The following is a 17,311-nucleotide window of genomic DNA, read 5'->3' as shown; positions in this document are numbered from 1 at the left end:
AGTGGCACGTAAAGTGCCCTCCGCCACACACCGTTGGGTGGCTTGCGGAGTATAAACGTAGATGTAGATGTAGACCTTAGTGGGCGCGAGTAATGAGTATATGGACAAATATCTATTAGGTACATTACGTATGTAGATTGTGGACAGTTGGGAATGTGGGTCTCACGGGAATTGTGCACGGGATAAGTCCCTGCAATCGTGCTACTCATGTCTGTCCTCGGTGGCTCAGATGGATAGAGCGTCTGCCATGTAAGCTGGAGATTCCGGGTTCGAGTCCAGGTCGGGGCACACATTTTCAGCTGTCCCCATCGTGGTATATCAACAACACCTGTCGGCAGCTGAGGGTTTCAATTAATTATCATTTATTCTAGAGAAGCTGCACGGTCATCAATGGTATCTGTTCTTTCGAGAAGAGTTACTATACTCATATCTATTGATAAGATTTACAAATAAAAATAAATTTTAGTGTGTTTAATGAGTTTCGAACCCACGACCTATTACACGACAGTTACTGCGCCAACCACTGCGCCACAACACGACGATACGCGATAATCATACGTTTATAGCTCTGATGCTCCAGTAGCAACGATGAACCGCAGCCTTCAAAAATTTGGTTTCACGTAATGTGGTGCGGTACTTTTCTAATCTAAGTCGATCTCCGTAATTGTAACAACAGAACATGTGACGCTGAAGCGCGTAGGGCGGAAACATCTTGTTGTCTTTGTTTTGTGCTGTCCACGAAACGCGTGAATTTCGTTGGCACCGCAGTGTGTGTGTGTTTTGTTTGTTTTGTTTTGTGGGTATCATGTGTGGCTTAAAAATGGCTCTGAGCACTATGCGACTAAACTTCTAAGGTCATCACTCGCCTAGAACGTAGAACTAATTAAACCTAACTAACCTAAAGACGTCACACACATCCATGCCCGGGTATCATGTGTGATGAAATACGAAGTCAAAGAGCGAAATCTAGGATTCGCGATCATAACAGAACAAGAAAGCAAGCCGGACAGGGTGAACTGGCCAATTGTTGTGGCAGTTTGGCAACGGCGAACGGTTCAAGCGTGGAGCTTAGCGCTCTGATTGGCGGAAACCAGCTGCAGCCCGTGAAATCTGTGAAATTTTAACTACCGAGTAATTTTGATCGGACTGTAGCAGGCATTCTGTGAACGAACGTCTTGAGATGCGAAACGCTTACGTGCACAAGAACGTACACACACACGCAGCTGCGTGCCGTAACACATGTGAGTGCGTGCTCTAACGAAGCGCGTCTCCGCAGCAGCGGTTAATGCTCCTCAAGAACTCTAATTACCTGCTGGTCGCTTCAGTGTCGCCGCTAATTGAATTCTGACTCGGTACTTTCACGTACTCGCCATTTCATTACGGTAACTACTGTGGTGGTCTGTAACGAATGGTCGGTCGCATATCCCGTCTCGAAATGTAGTGGAAGCCAAGATGTAGCTTCCCTTCTGGCTTGGGTGAAGTGGTAGCAGAAATTGTGACACAACGTCGCTTTCTCCCATATATAGACAGGTGATTTTCTGCGTAATAATCGAACTTGAAGCATAAAACTTTTCCAAGGAAGTGTCTAATCTAGCCACAAAGATGCTACGCAGCAGCTCCGGAAATTAATTTCCCGTATGTTTCTCCCATCCAAGACTGAAAAATGGTTCAAATGGCTCTGAGCGCTTTGGGACTTAACATCTAAGGTCATCAATCCCCTAGAACTTAGAACTACTTAAACCTAGCCAACTTAAGGACATCACACTCTTCCATGCCCGAGGCAGAATTCGAACCTGCAACCGCATCGGCCACGCGGTTCCAGACTGAAGCGCCTAGTACCGCTCGGCCACACTGGCCGACATCCAAGACTCTCTGTGCCGCGACGGGAGAACAGCTCCGGCAATGCTGTCATCTTGCCATTGACGTTATTACATCCACTTTTTAGGGTCTAACAAAGACCTCTTATTAGGGAAAGGTTGATGCCGATGGACCACCTAAAGAAAATGTATCATAAAATCCTCGGATGTTGTAATAAATATTTTATTTTTTAATGTAATTTGAATATTGTCTTCTGGACTTCACTAAAGCAGACCCATTGCCAACGGCCTTGCCGCAGAGGTAACACCAGTTTCCCGCCAGGTGAGCCAAGTTTCGCGCTGTCGGACGTGGCTAACACGGGTAACCGTCGGGGTCTACCGAACGGCTGTTGGCAAGCGGGGTACACTCAGCCCTGGGGAGGCCAAGTGAGGACCTACTTGACTGTGGAATAGTGGCTCCAGTGTCGACAACTAACAATATCTGGGAGGGCGGTGTGCTGACCACAAGCCCCTCCTTCTCCGCATGCAGTGACGCCTATCGGGTGAGGATGACACGACAGCTGGTTGGTACAGTTCGGATGGAGGTTAGTTTCCAGTAGACACACAAGTCATTCACTGTTAGTGAAACATTTGAAAGAAAAAAATATGCCACTTTGGCCCAATCAAAAGGAATGGTTTCCTTCATTGAGTCAAGCACTTTTCGTGGATGAGCTACAATGTAACAGATCTTAAATACTGCACACATCTAAGTAAGTATGTGAAATTTTTTATTTTATTTGAGGTGATTTTTGTTAGCATCTAAATCCGAATACCATGCACTGGAAATCAAGGGGGCTAGAGGTTGAAATATCGCCCTTGAAACTTATAAAATGAAGCTGAATATCAGAACCTTACAAACCAGTGTAAAACATACACTACTGGCCATTAAAATTGCTACACCAAGAAGAAATGCAGATGGTAAACGGGTATCAATTGGACAAATATATTATACTACAACTGACATGTGATTACATTTTCACGCGATTTGGGTGCATAGATCCTGAGAAATCAGTACCCAGAACAACCACCTCTGGCCGTAATGACGGCCTTGATACGCCTGGGCATTGAGTCAAACAGAGCTTGGATAGCGTGTACAGGTACAGCAGCCCATGCAGCTTCAACACGATACCAAAGTTCATCAAGAGTAGTGACTGGCGTATTGTGACGAGCCAGTTGCTCGGCCATCACAGACCAGACGTTTTCAATTGGTGAGAGATCTGGAGAATATGCTGGTCAGGGCAGCAGTCGAACATTTTCTGTATCCAGAAAGGCCCGTACAGGACCAGCAACATGCCGTCGTTCTTTATCCTGCTGAAACGTAGGGTTTCGCAGGGATCGAATGAAGGGTAGAGCCACGGGTCGTAACACATCTGAAATGTAACGTCCGCAGTTCAAAGTACCGTCAATGCGAACAAGAGGTGACCGAGACGTGTAACCAATGACATCCCATACCATCGCGCCGGGTGATACGCCAGTATGGCGATGACGAATGAACGGTTCCAATGTGCGTTCACCGCGGTGTCACCGAACACGGATGCGACCATTATGATGCTGTAAACAGAACATGGATTCATCCGAAAAAATGACGTTTTGCCATTCGTGCACGCAGGTTCGTCGTTGAGACCACCATCGCAAGCGCTCCTGTCTGTGATGCAGCATCAAGGGTACCCTTAGATATGGTCTCCGAGCTGATAGTCCATGCTGCTGCAAACGTCGTCGAACTGTTCGTGCAGATGGTTGTTGTCTTGCAAACTTCCCCATCTGCTGACTCAGGGATCGAGACGTGGCTGCACGATCCGTTACACCCATTCGGATAAGATGCCTGTCATCTCGACTGCTAGTGATACGAGGCCGTTGGGATCCAGCACGGCGTTCCGTATATATTTAAGCCTAAGATTAGACAAAATTTTAAGTGGCTCATTCAAGACAACTCGCACTATATAGGTTAACAACGTCTAGTCTCCACCGACAACACGTAGCTTTATTCTATGAATATTACAAAATGGGGTGAAGTATTCGCATTTTCCAATGATGGATGCAGAAATTTAACCACTATTACCATACCACTACGATGATCAGTCATGAATACTAGTTAATAACAAGGACATAGTACAAATCTTACCTTTTTTCATTGGTGCTTCGTGTCTTTGTGGAACAACTCGCCGTTAAGATGGCGAATCTTTGGCTACATGGGTTACCTTTAATGGCCGCTAGCGTGCGCCTGTTGTCAGTATCTACAGGGAAACCGAGCCGGCCCATTGACGGCAATTTCGCCCTATCACTTCAAAGAACGAGAATGTTTCGGGCTTAAGAATTACTTACTCTTATTAATATACATCTGCTGATTTCAAGAAGTACCATAAAAATAAAGGATTAGCTCTTACGTTGCAAGTACAACGATGTGTCATTTTTTCCCCGCACATTTATAGTTTTGGAGGTAAACTTGTCTTTGGAGTTGCCACAGCTGTTAAATGACTAAACACAAACAACTCCAGCTGCTTGTAGGGTTTCATATTTTTTGTGTGGTAATTTGTGCAGAATTTTTGGTTTCCGAGTGCTTATCAAGGGTAAAATTTGGTAATTGAAAATGCTACGAAAACGTGTGAATTCAGTGAATAATTTTTGTTAGTTTTGAATGAAATAATTTTGGCTATTTTGGCAGCGTCATTATAAAACACGGAAGAAAATGAATTGGCGACGTTTCGACTGACTTTGCAGTGTCCCTGAAGTGAAGTTGAAGTAGTGCGCTCTAATGAAATGGAAATGAGCGTTTGGCGTCATTGGCCTGGAGACCCCTTACGGGGCAGGTCCGGCCGCCTTGGTGCAAGTCTTATTACATTCGACGCCACATTTGGCGTCCTGCGCGCCGTATCGGTATGAAATGATGATGAAGACAACCCAGTCCCTGAGCGTAAAAAATCCCCGACCCAGCCGGGAATCGAACCCGGGCCCGTAGGACGGCGGCAGTCCCTTATGCTGACCATTCAGCTATCGGGGCGGACAGTGCGCTCTCATGACTTGGTCTAATAATCAAAGTTATTTTATTCAAAATGTCACTGTGCCTGTAAGCCTACGAAAGTATATAATTTTTGTACATTTGTGGAGACTGAAGATAATGGACCAGATATACTAACTCGCCATATCAACTGACAGAAAAAAAAGTCGCTACACTAAGAAATAATTAATGTAGAGTAATGAAATTTACGGGATATATTTGTCTAGGTAACGTTTTTAAGTGATTAACAAATCAAAATCACAGGTTAATTTAACTGTGAAACATGCCACTGCAAATGTGAAATGTTGGTACATTAACAACCGGTTTAACTCCCAGAGGCCGGCCGAAGTGGCCGTGCGGTTAAAGGCGCTGCGGTCTGGAACCGCAAGACCGCTACGGTCGCAGGTTCGAATCCTGCCTCGGGCATGGATGTTTGTGATGTCCTTAGGTTAGTTAGGTTTAACTAGTTCTAGGGGACTAATGACCTCAGAAGTTGAGTCCCATAGTGCTCAGAGCCATTTTTTTTTAACTCCCAGAATGTTGAATGCAAGCATGCAAACGTGCATCAGCTGTGTTCTACAGGAGCGGTATGTCAGTTTGTGGGATGGAGCTCCATGCCTATCGCTATTGGTCAGTCAATATAGGGCCGGATAATGCTTTTTGCGAATGACACTGGAGCTGTCATCCGATGACAGTCCATATGTGCTCGACTGGAGACTGGTGATAGGGCAGGCGAAGGCAACATGTTGACATTCTGCACATCGTGTTTTTCGTTGTAACTCAAACGTAACTAAGGCTCACGATAATTACAGCGCGTACTTAAAGCAAACCTGATTTGTATTCAAGCAGAGGAGCTACTGGGGCAACTCTTATGAGTCTGGCCCGAAAATTGAACCGACGCTACTTTTCAGAAACAGGAACACGCTTACCGACTTCATGTTGCGCAACTCCTCCTTGGTGACGTGATTTTTTCCGTTAGTGTGTATGACAATTCTTGTTCACTTGAACTACGATAATGACTGGAAAAAAAAGGTATACTATGCCTTTCTGTGGCTGTGCTTTGCCGAGAGATGACAAGCCACAGAGATAACAGCTATTATGCTTCACTTCACCTATAAAGGCAGGATTGTCAAAGATAAAATGACGTACAGTTCAATACCCTACTACTCCAACTGTTATTCGACATGTTCCGTATTGAATTAGCTTACCAGTTCCTACTTCGCCCCAAAATCACGAGCTTGAGGTAGAAAATGTAGACAGTACGAAGGAAGAACACAACAAGTCTTCCACATTCCATGACACTGATTTCGACGAAAAAGATAATAAACCAGGTAATTGCGTCGAATAGAGGCCTTGGTTTCTCCGAGGAGAAGGCAGAACTTCTAGTCAGGAACAAAACAATGGCATGTTCTCCAACGTGACGTCAGGTCTTCACAGTTCAAACACCGCCATAGTGATCCAAGTATTTGTTTCGTTGTTTGCGGCGGCGTTAATATCGTGATGAAACTTTGAACCTGCATCATGATACAAGCCTAGTTTGAAAGCTGTGTTGCTTCACAACGGCAACTGCCTTCCTCCCAATCCTGATGGTCATACAGTTCACAAGCAGAACTACGCCAACATTGCACTCATCCTCGACTCAGTTAAATACGTTCAACAAAAGTTGTGTCGACCTAAAAACCATCGCTGTACTCTTAGGAACGCTGTTCGGCTCACTAAATACTTTTGATTTTTGGGAACGTAGGACAGTAGAGAAAAGAAACAGCACTATATTCATCCTGCAAGAAAACTTCATTCTAGCGAGGAAAATGTCTTTGCCGAGCCTTTCACGGAACCAGGTGGTGGTCTTGCTGCCCTTCATATGAAGCTGGGTTTGAAGAAAAAAAGTTGTTCAAAGTATGAATCGAGATGAACAGGCCTTTAAGCACTTAAGAGACTAATATGCTACATTAAAGGATACAAAAGTTAAGGAAGTTTTTTTTCTTGGGCCACAGGTCTGACAGCTTGTTAAGGATCCCGCGTTTGACGGACTTTTGGAGAGGAAAGAAAAGGAGGAGCTGGAAACTCTGAAGGGGTCATCTAGGGATTTTTTTAGCAAGAAAAGAGATGAAAACTACATTAAGTTGGTGACAGCACTTCTGCAAAAATAACATAACTAGGTCTCAACATGTGCGTTAAAATCCAGTTTCTCTGCTCAAACAGACTTTCCCTCCCCCCCCCCCCCCCCCCTAGTTATGTAATCAGCGATGAACACTGAGTATATTTCCGTAACTGAACACAGATACCGGGGCCACTGCAAAGATTTAATGCTTTCGGAATACTGCTGATCTGTGTGTAGAGGTACTCCGGAATGCGAAGGATGCATGCCAAAAGACAGCAATCTCTCTTATAGGCCTCACATGATTCTCTTCAGATCCAACCAACTGTCAGGTATTGTTCTATCAATTTAGACCTCCTGGAACTCAAATGTCATTAAAAAAAATATAAAATGGATTGTCTTAGTCGTTGCCACATGTAATTAAATTATACAATTTTTTCTTAATATGATAAAATAAAATGCTTCCACCTATGGCATATCACGGAAACGAGAGTTAATAAAAAATTTTCTTTGTCACATTCGTATTTCTAAACTCAAAACTAGTAATATTTGTCTCATGAAGTGAAGGAAACATCCAAAAGTTTTGTTTTTCTTGGGCAGTATTATCATCATGTTTATGGCTAACTGTTGACACTCTCTCAGTGTGAAAATAAAAATTAGTTCTTACAATAAAGTAAGATGAGCAACCAGTCACTGTTAATGACCTTTACTGATACTAAATAGTGCCTTCACGAGTTTCGAACTGGCAGATTCACTTTAGAAGCAATTTAAAATAACCTTTTAGCGTACATGGGATGTACACGGAATGTGCCGAAGATTTATTGACGTTGTGGTGCCCTACAGCAAAAAATGATTATTTTTATTGCAAATGGACCTAACAATGGATTGTAACAACGTAAACGTCTTAAGAAGTTGTTCTAGACATGGTTTACTTTAAATACAAGTTTTTTTGCAGCACTATTTTCTTATTTACTCGAAGTGATCAATTTACACGACGAACTCGTTTCGCTGTACGTCTAAGCTGGTATGACGTGACGTGGTCTATGTGGCACACTGTAACGTAAATGTCGGGTATGTTTTTGTTTTGATATGATCACGTTATTTATATCTTTACTTTTTCTTTGGGTGATCTCGTAAAGTTATTTTTTGACAGTTTTTCTGAGAGCTTCGGCTCCATCGATGCTATGTCTTTAAAGAGTAAGATATATTAGGAAATTGTTTACGTTATTACAATCCTTAGATATATGAAGAAAATCCTTGCGTTCTTATAATCCACTGTTAGACCATTTTACAAAAAAACTGACATTTTTCGGCAGAGTATCACCATCCCAAGAAGCCTTCGCCCACACTTAGCGAACATCTCGTGTACAGCGTAATGTAATTTTAAGTGTGAAAGTGAACCTACTGGTATGAACTAGTAACGATGCTATTCGTTGACAACAAACAAACATTATAAATAGTGCGCGGTTGCAGTTTTTACTTTCTGTAGGAATTAACATGTCTTATTTGTGTAATCCCCCCCATGAACCATGGACCTTGCCGTTGGTGGGGAGGCTTGCGTGCCTCAGCGATACAGATGGCCGTACCGTAGGTGCAACCACAACGGAGGGGTATCTGTTGAGAGGCCAGACAAACATGTGGTTCCTGAAGAGGGGCAGCAGCCTTTTCAGTAGTTGCGGGAGCAACAGTCTGGATGATTGACTGATCTGGCCTTGTAACATTAACCAAAACGGTCTTGCTGTGCTGGTACTGCGAACGGCTGAAAGCAAGGGGAAACTACAGCCGTAATTTTTCCTGAGGACATGCAGCTTTACTATATGATTAAATGATGATGGCGTGTTCTTGGGTAAAATATTCCGCAGGTAAAATAGTCCCCTATTCGGATCTCCGGGCGGGGACTACTCAAGAGGACGTCGTCATCAGGAGAAAGAAAACTGGCGTTCTACGGATCGGAGCGTGGAATGTCAGATCCCTTAATCGGGCAGGTAGGTTAGAAAATTTAAAAAGGGAAATGGATAGGTTAAAGTTAGATATAGTGGGAATTAGTGAAGTTCGGTGGCAGGAGGAACAAGACTTTTGGTCAGGTGATTACGGGGTTATAAATACAAAATCAAATAGGGGTAATGCAGGAGTAGGTTTAATAATGAATAAAAAAATAGGAGTGCGGGTTAGCTACTACAAACAGCATAGTGAACGCATTATTGTGGCCAAGATAGACACAAAGCCCATGCCTACTACAGTAGTACAAGTTTATATGCCAACTAGCTCTGCAGATGATGAAGAAATTGATGAAATGTATGACGAGATAAAAGAAATTATTCAGGTAGTGAAGGGAGACGAAAATTTAATAGTCATGGGTGACTGGAATTCGTCAGTAGGAAAAGGGAGAGAAGGAAACATAGTAGGTGAATATGGATTGGGGGGAAGAAATGAAAGAGGAAGCCGCCTTGTAGAATTTTGCACAGAGTATAACTTAATCATAGCTAACACTTGGTTCAAGAATCATAAAAGAAGGTTGTATACTTGGAAGAATCCTGGAGATACTAAAAGGTATCAGATAGATTATATAATGGTAAGACAGAGATTTAGGAACCAGGTTTTAAATTGTAAGACATTTCCAGGGGCAGATGTGGATTCTGACCACAATCTATTGGTTATGAACTGCAGATTGAAACTGAAGAAACTGCAAAAAGGTGGGAATTTAAGGAGATGGGACCTGGATAAACTGAAAGAACCAGAGGTTGTAGAGAGTTTCAGGGAGAGCATAAGGGAACAATTGACAGAAATGGGGGAAAGAAATACAGTAGAAGAAGAATGGGTAGCTCTGAGGGATGAAGTAGTGAAGGCAGCAGACGATCAAGTAGGTAAAAAGACGAGGGCTAATAGAAATCCTTGGGTAACAGAAGAAATATTGAATTTAATTGATGAAAGGAGAAAATATAAAAATGCAGTAAATGAAGCAGGCGAAAAGGAATACAAACGTCTCAAAAATGAGATCGACAGGAAGTGCAAAATGGCTAAGCAGGGATGGCTAGAGGACAAATGTAAGTATGTAGAGGCTTATCTCACTAGGGGTAAGATAGATACTGCCTACAGGAAAATTAAAGAGACCTTTGGAGAGAAGAGAACGACTTGTATGAATATCAAGAGCTCAGGTGGCAACCCAGTTCTAAGCAAAGAAGGGAAGGCAGAAAGGTGGAAGGAGTATATAGAGGGTCTATACAAGGGCGATGTACTTGAGGACAATATTATGGAAATGGAAGAGGATGTAGATGAAGACGAAATGGGAGATAAGATACTGCGTGAAGAGTTTGACAGAGCACTGAAAGACCTGAGTCGAAACAAGGCCCCGGGAGTAGACAACATTCCATTAGAACTACTGATGGCCTTGGGAGAGCCAGTCACAACAAAACTCTACCATCTGGTGAGCAAGATGTATGATACAGGCGAAATACCCTCAGACTTCAAGAAGAATATAATAATTACAATCCCAAAGAAAGCAGGTGTTGACAGATGTGAAAATTACCGAACTATCTGTTTAATAAGTCACAGCTGCAAAATACTAACGCGAATTCTTTACAGACGAATGGAAAAACTGGTAGAAGCGGACCTCGGGGAAGATCAGTTTGGATTCCGTAGAAATGTTGGAACACGTGAGGCAATACTAACCTTACGACTTATCTTAGAAGAAAGATTAAGAACAGGCAAACCTATGTTTCTAGCATTTGTAGACTTAGAGAAAGCTTTTGACAATGTTAACTGGAATACTCTCTTTCAAATTCTGAAGGTGGCAGGGGTAAAATACAGGGAGCGAAAGACTATTACCAATTTGTACAGAAACCAGATGGCAGTTATAAGAGTCGAGGGGCATGAGGGGGAAGCAGTGGTTGGGAAGGCAATGAGACGGGGTTGTAGCCTCTCCCCAATGTTATTCAATCTGTACGTTGAGCAAGCAGTAAAGGAAACAAAAGAAAAATTCGGAGTAGGTATTAAAATCCATGGAGAAGAAATAAAAACTTTGAGGTTCGCCGATGACATTGTAGTTCCGTCAGAGACAGCAAAGGACTTGGAAGAGCAGTTGAACGGAATGGACAGTGTCTTGAGAGGAGGATATAAGATGAACATCAACAAAAGCAAAACGAGGATAATGGAATGTAGTCAAATTAAATCGGGTGATGCTGAGGGAATTAGATTAGGAAATGAGACACTTAAAGTAGTAAAGGAGTTTTGCTATTTAGGGAGTAAAATAACTGATGATGGTCGAAGTAGAGAGTATATAAAATGTAGACTGGCAATGGAAAGGAAATCGTTTCTGAAGAAGAGAAGTTTGTTAACATTGAGTATGGATTTGGGTGTCAGGAAGTCGTTTCTGAAAGTATTTGTATGGAGTGTAGCCACGCATGGAAGTGAAACATGGACGATAACTAGTTTGGACAAGAAGAGAATAGAAGCTTTCGAAATGTGGTGCTACAGAAGAATGCTGAAGATAAGGTGGGTAGATCACGTAACTAATGAGGAGGTATTGAATAGGATTGGGGAGAAGAGAAGTTTGTGGCACAACCTGACTAGAAGAAGGGATCGGTTGGTAGGACATGTTTTGAGGCATCAAGGGATCACAAATTTAGCATTGGAGGGCTGCGTGGAAGGTAAAAATCGTAGAGGGAGACCAAGAGATGAATACACTAAGCAGATTCAGAAGGATGTAGGTTGCAGTAGGTACTGGGAGATGAAGAAGCTTGCACAGGATAGAGTAGCATGGAGAGTTGCATCAAACCAGTCTCAGGACTGAAGACCACAACAACAACAACATTTGTTTAACGACTAATATCATTTGTTCTTTACTTGTTAGTTCATTTACTGTAAGACGTCGAGCTAAATCAGGTGCTGGTTGGATTTGAATCTGTACGAGGGAATTACGCTGTACGTGTTAAGCTTTCAATTTCATTGCTCATTTATTTGCTTGAAGTGTATTTTACTTGCACACGAGGAGTCAGAGAAGCATTAAAAAAAATTGTAGTTAGCGAACATAGCCACGGTGATATATCGAACATAGCCACGGTGATATATGATCCAATGCAATGCGGGAATTATATGTGTACATGTGTGACCACTCTGCCGAAATCAGGTTACAGTATTTTTCTATCCTAACTTACCTTCACCGAGACAGAGGATGCTCAGGCTGACATATACGCGAATCACTTCTGCATATACCTCTAAATGTTGTAAATAATATAGAAATCCATTTCAGTTCTTCTGTTAGAGATATCGGTTTAATACTGGACGAGAGATTAAACCTGAGCAAAAATACTTTATCTGTAAACTTTAAAAATGGAAGAAAGTGTCTTTTTTCCAAGAGGGTACGTAATTATCCTTAATTTATTTCACACGAATTTAGAATCCAGTTCTGCACATACAGACACTCGACGTTAAGAGGAATTATTTGGGCCTTGAAGGGGGGTGGGGATTATTTAAAATAATATCATGGTCTTTTGCGAAAGAATCATTATATGAAATGTTTCCACTTCGTAAGTCAGGACAAACTAGGTTCAAAACCCAGGCTTTAAATATCACTGCCATTGTACCCATGAATGTTACAGAGTGACCATCAGCTTTACTTTTGACTATGGTTGTAAACAAATATCCTGGGTGTACATCAGATATGATTTGACTTAGTAACTGAAAATATTTTATTCTCAACATTTTTGTCACACTTTTTCGTTGCAGATACATCCAGTGAAGTGTTTTGTGCGACATTATTTCCGCTTTCAGTGAACCAACTATACTTACAGATACAGTCAAGACTGAAATAAAACTAGTATACCTTACTCATGAATTGTGTTTAAAATACAAGATGAGACAGAGAATTAACTCTCCATTAACAGAAAATTTGTGGCTCTTTTCCACTGACTCTCCTGTGATATGTTGTCTGCGTCATTGACTGCAACCAATATACCATACAGATTCTTAACACACATTGATTGTGGGTGACTGTAAATTCCGGTAAGTCAATAAAAAGCCATATATTATATGTACTAAACCTTTATTTACACAATGTTGTAGATACCAGATACATTATTTTGTATACTGAGTGGTGAGGGAAAATGGTTTCTTTATTTTTTATTTCGAAATGAAATAGAAAGCAGAAATTGCCTCTTTTTCGAGAAGAACATTTTCTTGTATATTCTAAGCTACAATTTTCTAACTGTAAGACGATTACCAATACAACTAGCTCACTGTATTACATTTGTCATGTTTCCATTATTCAAAAGTCAAATACTTATTGCGAGGGAAGGATGGACGTGGGAAGGTGGAGTGAGGGTTTTGGTTTTACTGGGAGAGGCTATAAGAACTTTTGTAATGCAACAGACAATATGAGAGACCGGACAGAATGTAGCCTGTTCAACAGTAATGAGCTACTCATTTCCATATACTGAAAATGCACGCAGTAGAGTGTTTGCAAATTCCTGTTTTGCCAGGCGTGCCCGCTACGTCAATTCTCCATATGGAAAATGAAATATAGCTTGTCTCAGCTTTTGCTCATTGGCTACTTTTTACAACAAGAGTTTTTTATGGTTTAGAAAAGTTAACACTAACTGATTTGCACATTTACAAACGAACAGAATAAAGACTCTAACGAAATTAGCCAAAAAATTAACAAAGTTCCTTTCTTAAAGGCAAAATATTGGATCTAATGTTTATTTCAAGGGAAAAGAATTATATTTTTCAATTGCATTCTTTACCTTGTTGCTATCAAACCATCTTGCCCACTGCAGGAGCCAGACAGATGGAATATTTGCTCTCGTCGTTACAATGTAAAACCAAATTTTAAAAAACTAACAACTCGAAATCTTACGAACAGTTGATTCACTATTTACATAGGTTAATTTTACAGTCTTGAACCAACCTAAACAGCCATTAGAAAAGGAAACTCAACGGTTGGACGAAACTTTTTCGATATTTTCAAGGAAAACAATGCTATAAAACGCTAAACTTTCCATCCAAAAAACATTTTTAACAAATATGGATAAAATTATAATGTATTCTTTTATTCATCTAGGAATGAAAAGGAGAAATTAAATTTTAAGAAATCATCGCCTTCGGGGCGTTTCCACTTTTCACTCTGTTTTCAGATGTAGCCCATGTCTGCGTCCAAGCCTTACACAGAAACGTATATTTTACTATTGTTTAGAACGTAACATGAAAAATGCGTTAACAGTAACATTGGAAGCGTTCAAAAATTTCTAATTAGAACGACTACATTTATTTACAGACAGAAAAGTAAAAACATCCATCACTTATCGTTATGTAAACGAAGATAACAAAAACTATTGACGCTAAAACTAGACACTTTAAAGTTCTCAGCTGCGTTTAAGAAACATTGTTCTTGGAGAGAAGGTATACGTCAGCTTGTGAAGCAGGAAATTCGATACTGTTACCTAATAATATTAAACTACGCTGCACAGTTAGTTCTACGTATAGCTTATCAGCCTAACATCAATGGCACATACTGTTCATAAAAAACATGACACTGAACATTTTCATATTTGCATTTATACGTATATACACAACTCCTAAAGTCGGCAGGTGGCCTCCATCTTTGTTCCACCTGATTCACGCAAAAAAATTGCTTACAAGTGGTGAACTGGGTTACATACGTGGATACATGGTTCGCAGAATTTGTTTTTAAGTATTACTATGGTAAAATTACCTAACATTACTTTCACAACACACATATATTTATAGCTACAACAAAAAAAATGCTGTCGCAGCATAAAACTACACAACCATACGCAAGCACTCATTGGTTTGATGAAGCCTCCTACGGCAGCCTATAGGGACATTTTCTCCATGTGGGTTCTTTGAGTTCAAAATAACCTTTTCGTGCAGTACATGAGAGTCAAAGCTAGGAAGAAATTCCGAAGAGTTACGCAAATTAAATCCCACGTGGTGAGGTTGACTATTCAAAGCGTCAAATTTCTGCGATGTACCGGATTTGTGGTTCAACCAGTGCTGCCACTCGGAAAATTCGTATACCGTAAAAATCGGAATTTTACGTGATTGCTTGAGGGTTTGTTAGGAAGTTAGTTCTGAACACTAACGTTCTGTTGCCGAAACCGACGTCGCAGGTTCAGTGAGTGTACAGCGCAGATTTGTCGATTATACAGTACCTGCGTCGGGTTACACGAAGATTTAATTTTATACCTAAGTACTGATAATTCGGATTCGAGGAGGTTATACATACATTTCTCTCACACAGTCACAACGTGACTCTATGTGAGCAAAATAAAAAAAAAATTCAATTAATACCTTCGCCAGTCTTAGCCTAAACTTGCATTCGATTGTATTAAATTGCACGAGCTACTTTACGAACAGCAATACTAAATCCTTAGGAGACACCGATTGTCCATGTTGGCTCTCGTAGAAGAGGAGAAATGGACTCACGTACTATCACAGTTGCAGAGAGCGGAAATTGACAAAGACACTACACGCAATTGAAATGGTTGGGAGTTTTACAGCTAGGTGGACTTAAAACCACACTCTAGAATGATTAAGGTTCCTTATTCTCTAAGTTTGATATGGGAGCAAGGTATGCAATATCTGACATGAAACTTCCTAATAGCGTGCCCTATATAGAACTAAAATGTTCGGAAGGTCTAACAACCGAAGGAGTCATTGAAATGTGACGGTAATAACTGCAGGATAGTTGCGGATAGTATACCGATTTAAATGGACTGTGGAAAGGAACTGATTTAAATATTAAAGTGCAATTATGAAGAAGACTGAAAACGAAACTTCTTAGAACTTCTGCTATCTGTAATAATGGCTGGAAAATCTAATATTCTCTATTATTGTTAACTATACAGTTTTCTCGTTGGAGTGGGATTATTAGGAGGAGAGAATGCGTCACTTGACTTTTAGAAGAAGAGAATTGTATTTGTTTACACCAAGAGGGTTTCAAACTGACAAATACACTTGGCGCGTGTTGATGCATAACAGCCCGTAACTACAGCATGTAAATAAGTCCAAGCAGTGATAGACAGCTGTGCCACACGTTAAATATTTATGTGTTTAAGAAAATATATCAATGGATGCCTTCAATCTAAGTATCTATTAAATACCATACACATGAATCTGGACACACACCACTTCGGAATGGACGTTGAAACCACAAGTTTACTTAATGAATTGTAGGGAAATATATAAGCAAATTCAAGGAAGATGTGTCATGCTAAGACATTGAATATTAACGCTGTGGAGTGGACTGGGTCACCCACGAAAATCCTTTACGTATGGCCGAACTTTGTGGATACTACTTGTAAGATACCACTAATTCGTCTAATTAACTTTAAAATAGCTGTGTCCAGCGTGATTTTCATCACTAGTCCCCACTTTGAAAAATACACTGTCACGTAAGCATATGCCCAATAAAATAGACTTGGATCCATTTTACTCTACGGCTTTGAGACTTTCACTCAATCACACAAATACATACACACTCACGAAAATTACGGATTCATTGTCTCTCAAGAATATGTAAGAGCAAAGTATTCTTTAGTCCAGTACTTATTCTTTCGTATTAAACTACTTAAATCTACCCTGACACAAAGTTACGTATATAATGTACTAGTTAAGTATTGAATTGCTTTATCCAAGATCGGTTGTGTTCGAAATACGGCATTTATAGAGACAAGTCATGGTGAGCCACGTATCCCGCATGGGAGGGGCTTCCAATGTATGGGGAACGTTTTACGTTGGGCAATTCCCGACACGGCTGCCCTGTTTCTTCCATGAAGCATTTAAGGGTGTGATCTGCGAAGATGGTCATTGTCGTGAAATTGGCAAAAATAATAAGCACAAGAGGAGCTAAAGAAAGTGATGCTGTGTGGTGGGGCTGAACTTGAAATTATTTTCGGTGGTGCTAAAAATTACGTTTGGTAATAAAAAGTTCTCTAGAACCATTTAGAGAAACAAATTACCGGTTATGTCTGGTTCGTTGACACAATGCACATGACTCAACAAACAATTTCTACAACCAACAAAGAAGGTGTTAACAGAAGTTGTTGATTACAGCAGATACTCCATAATTAACAGACACTGTGAAATACGGTAACAAGACGTGGTTTCTAAACATTTGTGCTATATATCAAAGAAATTCGACTGAGGGCAAAACCTTAACGGAACTATAACAAAGCAATTACCGATTTTAAGCAAGCAATTGATAATAACAGACGCGGTGTGCCATAGAAGGTTCTTATGTCAGCATTAACCAATTAAATATCAAACTTTCCTAGGAGTAAACCAGAAAAACAACCTTTGTTGATGCCAAACTTAACAGATTAGACACTGTACATAATATGATGT

Source organism: Schistocerca piceifrons, chromosome 10 (genome assembly GCF_021461385.2).
Source record: "Schistocerca piceifrons isolate TAMUIC-IGC-003096 chromosome 10, iqSchPice1.1, whole genome shotgun sequence".
NCBI classification, from domain to species: Eukaryota; Metazoa; Arthropoda; class Insecta; order Orthoptera; family Acrididae; genus Schistocerca; species Schistocerca piceifrons.
The sequence above is the reverse complement of the archived record's forward strand: the minus strand, read 5'-3'. Positions refer to the sequence as shown.